The sequence below is a fragment of the Aedes albopictus genome, chromosome 1 (assembly GCF_035046485.1).
Source record: "Aedes albopictus strain Foshan chromosome 1, AalbF5, whole genome shotgun sequence".
Classification (NCBI taxonomy): Eukaryota; Metazoa; Arthropoda; class Insecta; order Diptera; family Culicidae; genus Aedes; species Aedes albopictus.
Genome location: NC_085136.1, coordinates 92,031,128 through 92,048,545, shown reverse-complemented (window position 1 = coordinate 92,048,545; position 17,418 = coordinate 92,031,128). Strand labels below are relative to the sequence as shown.

The following is a 17,418-nucleotide window of genomic DNA, read 5'->3' as shown; positions in this document are numbered from 1 at the left end:
GGAAACGTGTTGAATCGTTAAGTTTGATCTCAAGCTGTACGTAAAATCATAATATTTAGTAATGATTTTTCTGTATTTACATAAATTATCCCGGGTAGGCGACATATTTTTCTGATAAAACTCTGTGTTCCCGATGATTCCTCCAATAGGACTAACCCTCCTGAGGTGGTCATATCTGAGCTCATGACAGAACTAGCGGTTTTTCACAACATTTTTTGGTCAATGTTACGGCCACGAAATCTTTTGTTGGTTTTAAGCATTGCCTCACAGGTTTGTGTATTTGTTTACAGAAAAAAGTCTCTCCGACAACAACCGCAAATGAAAGTTTCATTGAAATGGTATATAATAAGTGATAAAACCAATCCATGACTACTTGCTAGTCTTTAACTGAAGATGTTTATAACAGAAGAGTGATTCCAAGCAACAGCATTAAAATTAACCTTCACGTACCCGACTCTCGACAACTCATTTTCAAAATGCTGGCATTTCGTCGATTTTCATCCGATTTTTTTGAAGTTGTTCTCAATTTTAACTGGCTTTCGCAGTCTAGGGGATCAAAACGGATAGTTTTGTTCTGCCCGACGTTTCGGCACTTTGTATTTGGCCTTTTTCAAGGGTGGACTAAAATAGAAATTACATTGGTATACAACATTGAACATTGAACATATAGCATAAAACATAATATTTGTTATCACATACACTGTCTACCGTTTTTCGTTTTTAGTTTTTGCCGTTTTGTGCATTTGGAGCTTCTTGTATGCCTAGAAGTTTCAAATCTGATTACATTAATTGTTCGGGACATGATAGGTACAACTTACAGTTTTAAACATTTATACAATTATTGGTAGAAATTGGGGCACTAACTGTTTCTAACGACCTGCACTACACTGTTCTTAGAGATGTTGTTTAACTGCTATTTTGAAGATGGCGTAATATCTAGTAAAAAAAAAGCTTTCTGTTTATGGTAACTGTCCTAACTGTTCGAAAGCTCGTGTGGTGGTATTTTGTGTATTGGTTTGTTGGTTTTCTCTGCGAGAGCTCGATGTTTTGACAGTATGCAGAATACCGGCATACTGTCAAAACATCGAGCTCTCGCAGAGAAAACCAACAAACCAATACACAAAATACCACCACACGAGCTTTCGAACAGTTAGGACAGTTACCATAAACAGAAAGCTTTTTTTACTAGATATTACGCCATCTTCAAAATAGCAGTTAAACAACATCTCTAAGAACAGTGTAGTGCAGGTCGTTAGAAACAGTTAGTGCCCCAATTTCTACCAATCTATCTATCTATATATATAAACATGAATTTCTGTCTGTCTGTCTGTCTGTCTGTCTGTCTGTCTGTCTGTCTGTCTGTCTGTCTGTCTGTCTGTCTGTCTGTCTGTCTGTCTGTCTGACCGCTATGGAATCAGAAACTACTGGACCGATCGGTGTGAAATTTTGTATGTGGGTGCTGTCGGGGCCGGGGAAGGTTCTTAGCTTGGTGTGAGATCTCTCCGGTCTCTGGAACGGGGGGGGGGGGGCTCCCATACAAATGACCTTGCGGGGAACGTCCCTATCGAGCTGCACGTCAAAAAACACAGTAGGCAGGCAGTACGACGTTTGCCGGGACAGCTAGTAATTGTATAAATGTTTAAAACTGTAAGTTGTACCTATCATGTCCCGAACAATTAATGTAATCAGATTTGAAACTTCTAGGCATACAAGAAGCTCCAAATGCACAAAACGGCAAAAACTAAAAACGAAAAACGGTAGACAGTGTATGTGATAACAAATATTATGTTTTATGCTATATGTTCAATGTTCAATGTTGTATACCAATGTAATTTCTATTTTAGTCCACCCTTGAAAAAGGCCAAATACAAAGTGCCGAAACGTCGGGCAGAACAAAACTATCCGTTTTGATCCCCTAGACTGCGAAAGCCAGTTAAAATTGAGAAATCATCCAGTCGAATAATTACGCAAGTTGTTCTCAATCGATCATAAATTGGTGATAGTTTATTACACTCAAGTGGTCATGTAATATCCGGAACCATTCCGGAGATATTCCGGATTGTACTGTGGTCAGGGGGTGGGGGACTTGTCTGTTTTGCCAAATGACTAAAAGTGACATTTTCGTGTGTTATTTTGTTTGAGAGGTCCCCGCGGAACCTGTTCCAAGTGTTCCAGAGCGGCCACATCAGTGGATACGTACTTCAGTCATTTTTTTCTGTCCCATTCTATCGAAATCATGACGATTGATACGCCACACGGCATGTTTCAGTCATTCGAAATCATGAAGTTTGATATGTCACACGACATGTTTTGGATGAAAACAAGAAGTGTCCCCAATGAGGCCCCCGCGGTACCTGTCATTGTGATCCGGATGGGCCAACTTATTCAAATCTGGTAATCAAAGTTGTGTTTTATTGTTCGCAATAAAAATTCCGCTGAAAATCGATGATTCAAACACAATAACATAGGAAATAATCACTTTTAGCCATTTCGGCACCTCCCTGACCCCAGTACAATCCGGAATATCTCCGGAATGGTTCCGGATATTGCATGGCCACTTGGGTGTAATAAACTTACACCAATTTATGATCGATTGAGGGCGACTTCAAGAAAACAGGATGGAAATAGACGAAGTGCCAGCATTTTGAAAATGAGATGTTGGAGGTCGGGTACGTGAAGGTTAAGGAAACTTTTTAATTCATGATTTTCTATTGAACTGAAACTTTGCACAGTTTTTCAGTTCCATCCAAATCGCCATTTTTCGATATCAAATTTTTATTTTGAATCACGACTAACTTTTCAAAAGGGTGTATGTGGAAATGGTTAAAAATATTCAAAAATTTGTACAGCAAAAATGGTTCGTTCGATTGCTATGAATTTTTCGGCAAAGTTATGTAGATATCTAAATGGTGATTCTTAAGAAAATATACACTGTGAAAAAAAATCATTTTTAACATGAAAAAATATAATTTTTGTCACAAAAACTCAAATAACTCAAAACCCTATCTTTTTACCAACGTATTTTTTTTTTATGGAAGACGGTATTAGCAGTCTACCATAAAAATTTGGTGATGGTAAACTAATAAACAAAAAAAGTTATAACATTTCAAACATTTCACAATTTTCACATTTGGTATTTTTTTTTTCTGTGTAAATTATTTCGGCTGGAAATCGCAGTTTGATGCTGATTTTATTGTTAATGGCCTTGCGTGAGTTGATCAATTTGTTTTTATTATGCATTATGTATATTAAATGTAAAGTAATCAGTGCTGAAAATGTCATTTCGACATATCTAAATTCAACCATTCATTGTGCAAACCACTTGGCATTTTTCGAAGGTAGTCCATGACATTTATCTTAAATATTCAAAAAAAGAGCGGTTTTCTGTGACTTTCTTGTAGAACTGGTCCAGTCGCACAAGTTTTTCATATACCATATTCTCAGGTTGAGCTTCTAAAATGAGCTGGATGCGGTTGAATTTAGATATGTCAAAATGACATTTTCAGCAATGTTTCGATTTGAAAGCGTTTTTTGCAACGTTAAAAATATTAAAAATGCGGATAGATTTTGAAGAATATTTCAAAGCATTTTTGAAAAGGGGCGTAATTAAATTGTCTGAACAGATATCACAGATGGTACGGTGGCATGACTCTCTGAACTTGGCACTTCTGGCAATTTCTCAGTTGTTGTCGTTTTCAAACTTCCACCAGGTGGTGGTAGTGTGTAATGGACGATGGATTTTCACGAAAACTGTTCTAGGTGTTTCGTCTGTTTATCTGTGGTATGTACCTCTCATGCATTTGTTGTTGTTGAAGTTACTCGCTTTCTTCCGATCATAAAGTCTGTTCTCTAAGAGGTTTTTTTTGCAGATCAACTAGACGTATACGCGCATTTGAAACTTTTATTTTACAGCTTTTGTCTTAAAAATAGGTTTCTTCCATGATTTTTATTACCAACAGGTTTTCAACACTATTAAGAGATTTTTTCACCAGCCATGTACAATAAAAAGTATGACACTATCAATATTTTTGATCACAACACTGGATCGCGTTTCTAATAGATACTATAGTAATTATTAATAATCAAATCAAACTATCACGAAAACAACTTGTTAAATTCAGGCGGTTCAGGCCTTTACAATAAAATCAGCATCAAACTATAATTCTCTAAATAATTTACACAGAAAATAATTCATTTTGTTACTAAATGTAAAAATAGTGAAATGTTCGAAATGTCATAACTTTTTTGTTTATTAGTTTACCATTACCAAATTTTTATGGTAGATAGCTAATATAATGGACCGTTTTCATTAAAAAAATTACGTTGGTAAAAATATAGGGTTTTGAGATATTTGAGTTTTTGTGACAAAAATCATATTTTTTTTTATGTAAAAAAAGAATTTTTTTACAGTGTATATTTTCTTGGGAACCACCATTTAGTTATCTAACAGTACGTAGATGCTATCGACTGCTTCGAATTTACAGGGGATTTTTCGGCTTTCAGTCTGTTAAGCGATTGAAACGAAAATATCTTTCTTACGCCCGACGTTTCAATGGGCTATGCCATCTTTTTCAAGGGTTCTGTAAAGGTCAATTGGCTTAGTTACATGAAGATACAAGAACATACAAAAAAACTACAGTCTTACAAGAATATTTTTCGTTTTTCGTCTGGAGGTTCAATCTTTGCGTGAAAACTTGTCAACATAATCTGGTTCATCAATTTCCTAAAATATCACAATCAAAATCACGATTTAACAATTTCAACTACATAAAACAGACAAAAACAGTTACTAACTATTGGATTTACTACACGAAACGGAAAGAAAACTGGACACTGGACTACACTATCTTTCTTCGTCATAAAACTATGTACATTTAAACGGTCATTTTGTAGTCATTCTATGAAAGTTATGGAGGAAATTAATTGTTGTACGCAAGTTATGTCAAATAAGCTATTGTGTGTCATTGTCATTCAGGTTTGTCTGGTTATCTATTGTCTGTGTATCTGTGCGGTTTGTTTTGGTTTTGAGTGTGTGTAAAATTCCTGCATAAATATTACTAAGACAGTCGCAATCGCTTCGTTTGTTTATCGTCTCGTCCGTGTTTACGATGTGGCAAACCTCCAAGATAGGGAGAGCAGAGTACCGTCGGTGACTGTCTAGTATCTCTGTTCTATCTAGGGCAAAGCGATGGTTGTTGTCGGCCGAATGCAGCAAGAGAGCCGTTCTCTCTTTTAGGCGGCCGAGTTCATAGCTGTTGTAATGAGCCATTTTACGAGACGTTTCGGATCAGCTGATCGCTCATTTCATGAATGAAAATTTGACAGGAGGTTGCGCCCAAGCCCGTGAGTGTTAATATCAATATCAACACTGTTGTCGTTTCGTAAAATAGACTATTCTCGTTGTCGTTGTTGTTTTCGTCCATTTCATTCACTAGCTTGTCCAGTTTGTTGATGTCGCTCTTGTGGTGGGCTACTCTCTTCTTCAGGCTGGTTGTGGTGAGGCCGACGTAGCTGGCAGCGCAGTTTCCACAGGGAATTTTGTAGATAACGTTGGTACGCTGCTCTGCTGGAATGCGATCCTTCGTTTGTGTGAACAAACCCTTGATCGTATATTCATTCCTCGTTGCTAATACGATGTCTGGGAAGTCTGTTTTGAGGAGTTTCGCCAGTCGAGGTGTGAGGTTGTTTACGTACACCATCGGCTTGTAGGTGACATCAACGTTGTTCCTTCTTCTTCTGTCTACATTGATCGCTTGATTGATGAGACTGTTCCGGAGTGATTTTGGATAGTGGTTTGTTTTAAGGTGCTGATCGATTATGCTGTTGATTCTTGATGGAGGAAGATTGGTGCTCAGTCTCCGAACACGATTCATGAAATTGAACACCATATTCATTTTCATGTGTAACGGGTGACTCGAGAAAAAGCCCAAGAAACGGCCGGAGGCCATGGGTTTACAGTACCACTCCGTCTTAATAGATTGATCCGGAAGTCGAACCATCACCACGTCTAAATATGGAAGTCTGTTGTTGTGTTCTGTTTCATGTGTGAATTGTATGCTAGGATTGTAGCTATTGAATATGTTCAGAACTTCCAAAACTTTTTCTAATGGTAAGGCCATCACCAGATCATCAACATACTTTTTTATGACTGATACCGGAAAATCAATTTTGGCCATGACATTATCCATTAGTGCTTCCATGACCAAGTCAGCGACTGTGGGAGACAAAGGGTTGCCCATTGCTGTGCTTGTAAGACTGTAGTTTTTTGTATGTTCTTGTATCTTCATGTAACTATGCCAATTGACCTTTACAGAACCCTTGAAAAAGATGGCATAGCCCATTGAAACGTCGGGCGTAAGATAGTTATCTAACTTTGCTGAAAAATTCATAACAATCGAACAAGCTGTTTTTGCTGTACAGCTTTTAGACTATTTTTGAACCATTTTCGTCTACACCCTTTTGAAAAGTTAGTCGTGACTGAATATGAAGATTTGATATCGAAAAATGGCGATTTAGACAATATTAAAAAAAACTGTGCAAAGTTTCAGATATTTTTGAGATGGTCGCTCAGGATCGACTAACATGACTCCGTGGAATTACTCAGAAGTTATATGATAGTTTTATGGAATGCCAAAGGTGCAAAGTAAAAAACTACCACATAAAACTAATATAGAACAACTAGCTTTTTCACATGCTCGTATAAAACCAGGATAAAACATGAATAAACCTTCAATGCATGCTGATTGTTGCTTGGGTAGAATTAGCTTGAATATTGCGCCAATAGGGTCTGGGACCATTTGGACAGCGAGACCTATTTTGGGCACTTGCTGCTATAACTCAGTCAATTTCAAACTGATTGAGTAGATTTTTGGGAAACGATCAAATACGTACAGCAATTTAAAAAAAGAACTCTCAAAAGAATTCCTGCAGAGATTCCCGAAGAGCTTTTTCAAGGAATTATAGTGCAGAAAGAATTTCAAGAAAGAATTTTTAGAAAGAATTGTAAGAAATTTTAAGAGATATTTCTGTGCAATTCAATGGACGGACTTTTGAAGAAATCATTTATTTAAATTCCTGAAGTAAACCCTACAATTCTGCAAACGTGTCTGGAGATATTTTTTAATGTATTTCAGAAGGCATCCGAGCAGAAAATTTGGAAAGAATCTCTGAAGGAATTTCTGAATAACTTTCTAGTTGAATCCATGAAATAATCTCAGAAGTATCCTTGTATTAATCTCTAGAGGAACGACTGAGGAAGTCCCAGGAAAATTCTTTAAGGAATCCTTGAAGGAGTCACCTAAAAACGTTCTACAGAAAAAAAAATGGAGAAAATCCTCAAGAAACCCTAGGTGAAATTCCTAGAACAGTTCAATGCGGAATTTTTAGGAAAATTCCAGGAGCAATCGTTTGATAGAATTCTTGAAGGATTTTCTGAAAAAAATCCTGGAGCGTTCTGTGTGAACATTCGTTCATTTCATTGATTAAGAACTACATCAAATGCAAGATAAAACTGAATCAATAACACTAGTTTACAGCATTTTTGAACTCGGTAAGCTGTTGATTTTTTTTTTGTGTAGAATCAATTTTTGTTCTATTTTTAAGCAAAGTTGCGCACCTCACACATGTCATTCTCCGTAATCAATGCTTCGATTGAGCTGATTTTTTAACTGTAACTCAACTACATAGGATTTGTCAAATAAACGTCGAGAAATAATTTTTAAATTCTTTTTTTTTCTTGAAAGGAATGTAATACGCGTGTTTGTTGGTTGAGCTTTGAAGAACTAATAAACGTTTATTTTAAACGTTTACATCTAAACAAGTGGTTGCTACTAAGCGTGTTGGTGTGTTGCCAGGGATAACAAATGGCAAGTCGCAAGTTACATAATTTCCAATATTATCTGACACTGCAGTGAAATTTTCATGAAACTATTTCAATTTTTCACCAAAATATGGATTTTTGAAAATAGTATGATCAAAAACTACTTTTTTCAACTACTTTTCAAAAAATATTATTTCTATTGATTTGAAATTTTCACCATAGATTGTCAATAAATTAATGATGAGGTGGTGAAATTTTCAGCCAAAAATATTGATAAATTTCCATGACATGACGGATATTGGGAGAAAAAATCGGCTCGGCTGTTTTTTTTTTTTGGTACTGAGTGTACCACGCCTCGTGGATTCATCAATGACCGTGAAGTCGTGGTAACGGTAGTAATAAAATGTGGAAGGAATATACTAGGCCCGGTAATCTTCGGAACTTCTCGGGATTAAAATCTTTTCCCTACACCCGACGATGTGGTCAACATGTCGATCCCAAAGTCTCTCAGATCGTCCAGTTGTACTGTGTATGGCGCCGTCCACAAATTACGCTCTAGAGCCTCCCTTCGTCGAGATTCTTTCAAACTGCCATTTGTTTGATGTTGAGAAGTCTGCCATCCAAACATCAACTTCGAAGACGAATGTCCGATTGAGGGACGAACCCAGTAGACTAAAAAGATATTCAACAGTTCGACCTTCAGTTTTGACCTCGGGCACTTCAAGGTTATGAGCTTCTGTTTGAAGGTCTGCGCGTACTCCATTACATGTCTGTCCATTAAATAGTAGTGGGATGAGAAGGAGTCGGCTGTAAACTGAGTGCCATGATCAATTACGAAGACGGCAGGAATCTCGAACATACTATAAATTTACCTGCACATCACTTCCTTGGCTTCAGTCATAAACCACATGCAGGTTCTTATCGCCGGCTACTTCGTGTAAGCATCCACCAAGTTAAAGCAATAGGTGTCTGTGGTAACCGACGCTTGGAATTGAATTCTACAAGAATTCCAATTCCTTTGTCTATTTAAAATAGTGGTGACCATTCACCGCAAAAGTCATTCACAAACTGATCGCTCCGTTTTGAACGAATGACCCGCCAACCCAACAACGCGGGTGTACCTCACGAACACGCACACACTCTTTCACTGGTGCGATACCCAATCCCGCTTCGCACCTCTCTTCGTTCGAACAGCTGTCTCACTCTCACATTCGCCATTCATATTTCATGTTCACCCCACGGCAGCATGGTCCACTGCACGAATTTATGCTGGCCTGCTTACTCTCACGCGAAATTTGACGTTTGAGCGGTGCCGACACCGCTCAAGCGTCAAATTTCGCGTGAGAGTAAGCAGGCCAGAATAAATTCGTGCAGTGGACCATTGCTGACGGATGATGTGCCTCTGGGCTGCGCGCGCCAACCTAAGCATGCATCTCACCAACACACACAAGCGCCGTCGCCGTGGGCGCATATGCTCGAACCGGTTCAATCGAAGTTGACAGCAGCTTGAGGGAAAGGTGGGGAAAGCTTTCGCTAGAACGTCAAGTTCGTCATCAACAGGCTCATTTCGAGCACATGCACGAAGAGAAATCATAAGGACTTTTTAGCTTCTTTTACAAGTTCAATAGGCCTAACTTTATACACCACAGTGTCCATAAACGGTCCTGCGAAATCAGCGTGCTCTCTCTGGAAGTGTTTCGTTACTGGTTCCCAGCAGTAGTGTGGCGTCACTTTGCTCGGTTCTGGACGAACCTACTAATAGTTCTGGTAATGCCAAAGCGAGTGGTTCTCTAAAATCCGTCGCCACAGTACTGCAGAGATGTAAACTCGAATACCTCGCAGCAAACATCCGCGTTGGGGAGGAAATTCATCTTTGGCTATCCCGAAACCATGCTTTTTTTTTTTTTTTTTCCTTCTAAACCATAGGGGGATAAATCTGCTCATCAGACACCCTAACAGGAAGGTTAGGGTAGTGTGGGGATGAGGCCGTCTTCTACAGTGCCGGTAGAAGCCAGGACTACTCTTTCCTCGACCCACTAAAACACATTCCTATGGTCGCCAAACCCTACGTCTCTCCGGAACCACCAAGAAGGTATTGCTTCAGAGAGGGGCTAGTGCATATCGCACCCTCAAGGTTAGCTGCCGTAGCCTAGCAGCAACGAACATCGATGACTCGCTCTGGAGAGTCCATCACGATAGCATGCTGGCGCTTAGCCAGTTTCCCGAGTGGTCCTCGCCACTCCCTTTGTCCTCGGAAGGCGGGCAGGGTCAACCCCGCCCGCGCCCTACTGCTGAGCGGACATCAAGAACTGATGCCCACGTGCAACCCGATCTGACCTGCCCGCAAAGGAAGGGTATCACTACCCTTCAAGCCCTATCAGATGCACCCGTAGGTTGCAGACAGCAGGATCTCACCTACCCCGACCCTTGCCGGGGACCCCTTTCCAACCGCGGGCTCAGATCCAACCCAGTAGACCGACGCCACGACAGCACCGCTACCGGGACTTCCTCTCCGCGGCCACTTAATCGCTGTAAGGGTCGATCTCGACCGCAGGGCACCGGTATGACCTACGAAGCCGACTTCGAACCCCTGGACCACCTCTTGTACTGCATCTGGACTAGCCATTCTCCGAGTCCACGCGCCACCTCCTCTGTAGCTCCCAGACGATATGGGTGATAGCCGTTGAAACGGCATTCCAGCTAATCTCATCCCTACACATTCTCTGGACCAAGTTGTCCGGAGTTGTGTCCTCCCCGCATGTGGCAAGCATGCGGTCACGCATTGTGCGAAAACGCGGGCACACGAACAACACGTGTTCCGCCGTTTCCTCTAAACCATTGCACACTGGGCATTCGGGAGAATCCGCATGCCCGAAACGGTGTAGATACTGTCGGAAGCAACCATGACCTGTAAGGACCTGTGTCAGGTGGAATGAAACTTCCCCATGGCGCCTATTAATCCAACTATCTACCCTCGGTATCAACCTATGGGTCCACCTTCCTTTGGTGGAACTGTCCCACGCGCGCTGCCATTTGACCATAGAGGCCATCCTGACAGTCTTGCGTATGCCTCTTGTGCCGCGCATTTCGAAGCACTCCATATCCTCACTGATAAGAATGCTGATGGGCACCATACCAGTAATGACACAGAGAGCGTCGTGTGACACGGTACGGTACGCGCTTGCAACCCTCAGACACATAAGCCTGTAAGTACTTTCCAGCTTCTGTCGGTAGCATTCAGTACTTAGCGCGGTACCCCACGCCGGGCCGCCATACCTAAGTATGGACGTAGCAACACTAGCCAGAAGCTTGCGCTTACTGGCGTACACCGCTGAGCTATTGGACATCATCCGGGACAGTGCCGCAATAGCTGTGGAGGCTCTTTTACAGGCATAATCGACGTGGCTACCGAAGGTAAGCTTATCGTCGATCATCACGCCCAAGTGCTTGACAGAGCGCTTCGACAGGATAGTGCACTCTCCTACACTGATCTCCGTCTGCTGCGCCGACTGCATGTTGTTAACAACCGTCACCTCTGTCTTGTGGTGAGCCAGCTCCAGTTTTCTGGACCGCATCCACGCCTCCACAACCTTGATCGAGTGGTCGGTAGTCAACTTCACCTCCTCGATCGTTTCACCGTAGACTTCGAGCGTAATATCGTCGGCAAATCCGACAATCACCACTCCCACTGGGTACTCTAACCTCAACACCTCGTCGTACATGACATTCCATAACACCGGACCCAGGATGGAACCTTGCGGGACTCCTGAGGTTATGTGAAAGCACTTCCGACCCACCTCCGTGTCGTAAACCAGTACGCGATTCTGGAAGTAGCTTCCGAGAATCTTGTACAAGTACTCCGGTATCCCCAGACGCAAGAGCGCATCGGCAATAGCAGACCAGCTGGCGCTATTAAACGCATTTCTAACATCCAGAGTCACTACCGCGCAAAAGCGAATTCCCTTCCTCTTGGGCTCGAGTGCTTTCTCGGCGGTTTTTGTAACCGACAAGATAGCGTCTACGGTGGACCTCCCCTTCCGGAAGCCATACTGGTTGCTCGAGAGACCATTTACGCCCTCAGTGAACTTCAACATTCTATTGAGGATGATCTTTTCGAGCACCTTCCCCGCCGTGTCAATCAAGCATATTGGTCTATATGCCGACGGGTCTCCGGGTGGTTTCCCCGCCTTTGGCAATAGTACCAGGCTCTGCCTCTTCCAAGCTTCTGGGAAAACTCCCTCGTCCAGGCATTTCTGCATAGCAGACCTGAACATCTCGGGAGCTTCTGCAATAGCTACTTTTAAGGCCAGGTTCGGAACTCCGTCCGGACCTGGGGCCTTACCTACGCTAAGGGACTTAGCTATCCCCGCAAGTTCCACATCGGTGACCCTTTCCTCATCGCCAGCCCCAGTCCCCGGCTGTCCTACGAAAGGAGGCCAAGGACTAGGATCATGACGCGGAAAAAGTCCTCCAATGATCCCCTCCAACATCTCTGGAGATTGCTCTGTAGGAGCCATCACACCTCTCGTCTTGGCCATAACGATCCTGTAGGCATCACCCCACGGGGTCGTATTGGCACTCTGACAGAGACCCTCAAAGCAGGCCTTCTTGCTTGCTCTTATCTCGGTCTTGAGCGCGGCTTTTGCAGCGGCGAACACCACCCGTCGTTCGTTTCGCTCTTCCTCTGATCGTGCTCGCTGCATCCGCCGCCTAGCCCGTAGGCAGGCGCGGCGCAGGTCCGCAATCGCGTCGGTCCACCAGTAAGCCGGTGGCCTCCCATTTCTAGGGTGGACTCTCCTAGGCATGGTCGCATCACACGCACGTGAGAGCACCGCTACCAGCTCGTCGCCGTCTAAACCGAGTAAGTTTCGCTCACGGCGGAGCGCTTCCCTAAATACCTCTTCGTCGAAGTATGATGTCTTCCACCTACGAGGGCTTGGCCTTGGCCTAGCCGCCTCTTCTTCTATCCGCTGTCTGCTGTTGTTGTAGTCGATACTGTAGCGAACCGCCAGGTGGTCGCTGTGAGTGTAGCCATCATCTACCCTCCAGTTCGAACTACTTGTTAGGCCAGGACTACAAAAGGTCACGTCAATAATTGACTCCGCTCCGTTTCGACTATAGGTACTCTTGGTACCGACGTTAGCCAAGTCGACATCTAAGATGGCCAGTGTTTCTAGCAGGATCTGACCCCGCTGGTTCGTGAAACGGCTTCCCCATTCCACAGCCCAGGCATTAAAGTCACCCGCTATTACCACCGGCCTTCGCCCTGTTAGCACGGTCGTTAAGCGGTCCAGCATTTGCGTGAACCGCTCGATCGGCCACCGCGGAGGCGCATAACAGCTACAGAAGAAGACCCCGTTTACTTTGGCGACCACGAAGCCCTCATAGGTAGTAGACACCAACTCCTGCACGGGGTATTTACCCGTCGTCCATATCGCCGCCATTTTCCTGGTCCCATCCGAGGCCCAGTTGCCGTTGCCGGCGGGTACTCGGTATGGGTCCGAAATGATGGCGATATCCGTCTCCCACTCAGAAACCGCCTGACAAAGCAGATGCTGAGCCGCATCACAGTGGTTCAGGTTCAGCTGCGTTACCTGCACTGTGATTTATTGCTCACTGCGGCTTTCTTAAAGGCCGGGCACCCTGGACCACCCATCGCATGTCTGTTTTTCGAGGTTTTCCCGGTACAGATCATGCATATGGGCGGACTCGTGCAGCTTTGGGCCTTATGACCTTCAGCGCCGCATCGCCTACACAGTTTGCGCCTGTCGGGGCCTTTGCAGTCCCACGACTTGTGTCCTGGTTCCAGACACCTGAAGCAAACCTCAGGTGGCTCGTGGAATGTCAGGTGACATACACACCAGCCCACCTTAATACTCCCTACTTTAACGGACTTTTTAACATCCGCCACAGGTAGCTGAACCAAAGCTATCTGTGTCCCTGCTGGCCCTCTCCGTAGCTTGACGGCTGCGGCGGCCACCTGCACATCGCACTGTTGCCGCAGTGCCGTGACGAGCTCTTCCACTTCGGTGATCTCGTCGATGTCTTTGACCTTCAGAGTCGCCTCATGTGTCAGAGCCCTCACCTGCACACCTTCGCCAAGGACCTCTTCTGCCAGCCTTTTGTAGGCGGCGCCCTTGTGCTCCTTCTGGCGCTTCAGCTCCAGGATCATCTCGCCCGTACGAGTACGTCTAATACTGCGTACGTCGGCTCCAAGACCCTCGAGCTTGGCGTCGCTTCGCATCGTCTTCAAGACGTCCGAGTACTTGGACTGTTCCGTCTTGATGACGATAGCGTCGCCTTTCTCACGCCTGGCACCTGCCTTCCTACGCCTTGGTTTGGCGTCCTGTACTTCTACCTGCGGATTCACCTTCTTCTTCTTCTTCCGCTCTACCTTTGTCCAAGGAGGGTCTTCTCCTTGGACCGCCCTGCTCTGTGGCTGCTGAGGGCCCACCATTGGTCGCAACCCCTTATTCCCATCACTCCGGGACGGGCCAGCCTTTTCAGGCCCACCCTTCCCAGCTTTCCGGGAACCCTGGCTGGGGTCCGACTTTCCAGCGTTACCACCGGCTTTCGGGGATATTATACGCCTGGCCTTGCGGGCGCCGCCAGACAGCTCCTCACCTGACGGCTGCCTCGCCCGCTTCTGCGAATGCTTGTCACGTTTGTCACGAGCATTCGCTTCCACACTCCTCGGACTACCTGCGAAGGAGAAGGCCTCTGTTTGTGTAAACTTCGACACATTCTCCTTTGCTGGTTCCGCAGCTGTAGCAGCCAGCAACGCCACCGCGTGCTCCTGCTTGGCCTCATCGACAGACACTCTAAGTCTAAGCAAGGCCGTTTTCAGGTCCTTGCTTATATTCGACTTAGTTGTCGCAAAGTCGATGATTTTGCCAAGCTGGTGCTCAGCAACCTCTAATGCGGGCCGTCCTTTACCAACTTCTTGGCTTATGGCCCTCAGCAGCCACGCTCCGTCCATGACCTCCACCGGCTGGCTTGCCGTGGAGTGGACAGGAGCTCCCACGCTTGAGCTACGTAAGCTACCAGCACCTGACTCCTCGCTTCTCCTTGTCGGAGACCTCATCAACCCGCTTCTTGCGAAGGGGTTGATCGCACCGCTACTTCCACCTAGGTTATTTGATTTTGAATTCTTGCTCATTGTTCCCACGAGTTGCACGAGAAATAATGTCCACCACGCCAGAGCTCTGCATTAACGCGGTAAGGGACAGCATACTGTGGGGGGTGCCCAGGTACCCCACAGGCTCCGTTAAAGATCGAGCATCTTTTTCACCCCCTCGATCACTCATTCCTCGGCACGGGTCGCTTGACACCTTGAATTGGGGTTAGTAGTCCTATTCTTAGCCGGCAACTACGCGGCTGACTCGCAAGCGGGGGGGTGCGTCAGGCCCCAGGACATCCGTCCCTGCTGCCCCACCGAAACGGCCTCCGAAACCATGCTTGGAATCAACCGGTTGTCCATGTGCCGTCACAGTCATTGGATATAACTGTTCACAGACTTGTCATCTGCTGTAGCTTGTGAGAGATCGGCTGCTGCCAACGGTAACGTTTCGATCAGGTTCATCTCGACGATGTTGGAATACTCGACGGCGCTCTTCGAAATGGTTTGCTTCAGCGGAATCCTAGACATGGTGTCTGTGTCTGTGTTCGCATGGTCTGTTGATCTTCGAAATCAGGCCTTGTAATCGAATGGTTGCAGAAACGTTGCGTAATGCTGCATCCGGGGCCGGATCACAACGTCCGAGGCCATACTGTCTCGGGCGTTAAGTCGCGTTTTTTTTTTTGCGAAATAACGTCCAAAAAGTTGGATGTGTCATAATATCCTATGTGCCTTCTTTCCTTGGACTTCGTGACGTATCTGCATGTTCGGACGTTAAGCAACGGAAAAATGCGCCATAAAGTCCTGGGACATTAACCCTCGAGCAGTCGCGTCTTTGACTACCTGTAACGACGCCACGCTCACGGTGTGTACCACAAGCGTGCATATTTCATGGTGCGTGTACTCAGGACACGACGCGACCGCTCCCGGGTTAATGGCCTCGGACGATATGCCCGCTGTATCTGTACATTACTGTTCATTACTGGAAGGCCTCGATTAACTCCGAAGATTTTCATTATGACTTGATTATCGGTCAGCAGCGAATTTACATTCGAATAGGTTAGCGTGGCTCAAAATACTACACCTCAATAAGTTTGATTGGTACCCTTTTCATTTCGTTCCATATGACGCCACGAAGTTCTGGTCAAATTTTCAGCTAAATCCGTTAACATTTGGGCGGTGTTAAACCTTTTGACGCCGAACACAACCGCATAAGCTTCTTTGATCACTTGCATGTACTTTAGCTGGGTGCTGTTCATAATATTGGTAGTCATCAGTAACAAGTGGCTCAAGACCGCACGACGCAACCGTAGCGAGTAATCGATCTTATCCGCAAAAAAGACACAAACTTAACTTTATAGACTCTAATACCGTAGTAGCTCATTCGACGCAAGCCGACCCTGTCTGAGGGACCTGTAACCTTTATGTCGTTCAGGAATACGAACACACCCAGAACACTCCAACACTCGATCCATCGTCGCCTTGATTCAACGTAGCAGTTTTTCCGGGAATCCGTATTCGTGCATAATCTGCCATAGCTGTTCTTGATCGATTGTATCATGCGCCGATTTGAAATCGATGAACAAGTGATGTGTGGGCACGTTGTATTCGCGGCATTTCTGCAACACCTGGCGGATGGTGAACATCTGGTCCGTCGTGGCGCGTTCACCCATGAATCCAGCCTGATATTGCCCCACGAACTCTTTTGCAATCGAAGATAGACGGCGGCATAGAATTTAGGAGCGTATCTTGTAGGCAGCGCTTAGTAGTGTGATCGGTCCATAGTTCCCGCAATCCAACTTGTCGCCCTTTTTGTAGATGGGACACACGATACCTTCCATCCATTCCTCGGGAAATACTTCCACCTCCCAAATCTTGGTTATGACCCAGTGTAGTGCTCTCGTCAGTGCTTCTCCACCGTGTTTTAGAAGCTAGCTTGGTAGTGGATCTTCTCCAGCGGCTTTTCTGTTTTTCATCCGGCTAACCTCCTTTTCATTCTCTTGGAGGTTAGGGGTTGGAAATTTTTCTTCCTGCGCACGTACTCTTAATTCTGTTACCATGCCACCTTCGGTGCTTGCATCGTCGCCATCAAGGTGCTCATCGTAATGCTGCCGTTACCTCTCGACCACGTCACGCTCACTCGTGAGAAGATTCCCGCGATTGTCTTGGCACATGTCGGCTTGTGACGACACAAAGCCTCTGTGCGAGCGATTCAGCTTCTCGTTGAACTTCCGTGTGTCCTCAACGCGGTACAACAGTTCTTCCAAACAGTTCTTTCAACCCGCATCGGAACAGAAACAGACGAAAAACTGTAGTCGGAACCGGACATGTTTATTCTCGATCTAGTCGGAAACAAAAGTACAACGTTTTTGCAAAGTGTTTAGAATCGTAGGCAGTCGATTATGAAATGTTAGACTTGTGCGACATTTTAATCCAAGGATTTTATGAACGTATCATGTATTGATTCTTTACAGGTAGTCAG

The 17,418-nt window shown here is 44.8% G+C and overlaps 1 long non-coding RNA gene across 1 annotated transcript; it reads right to left on the bottom strand.

The window, feature by feature from the left end:
* Nucleotides 1-516: 516 nt before the first annotated feature.
* On the bottom strand, nt 517-1,038 carry LOC134285271 (uncharacterized). Its single transcript, XR_009996258.1, has 3 exons — nt 819-1,038; nt 700-761; nt 517-621 (listed from the first exon to the last, which is right to left on the bottom strand). It is a non-coding gene; the product is annotated as an uncharacterized LOC134285271 (long non-coding RNA).
* Between the last annotated feature and the right edge of the window lie 16,380 nt (nt 1,039-17,418).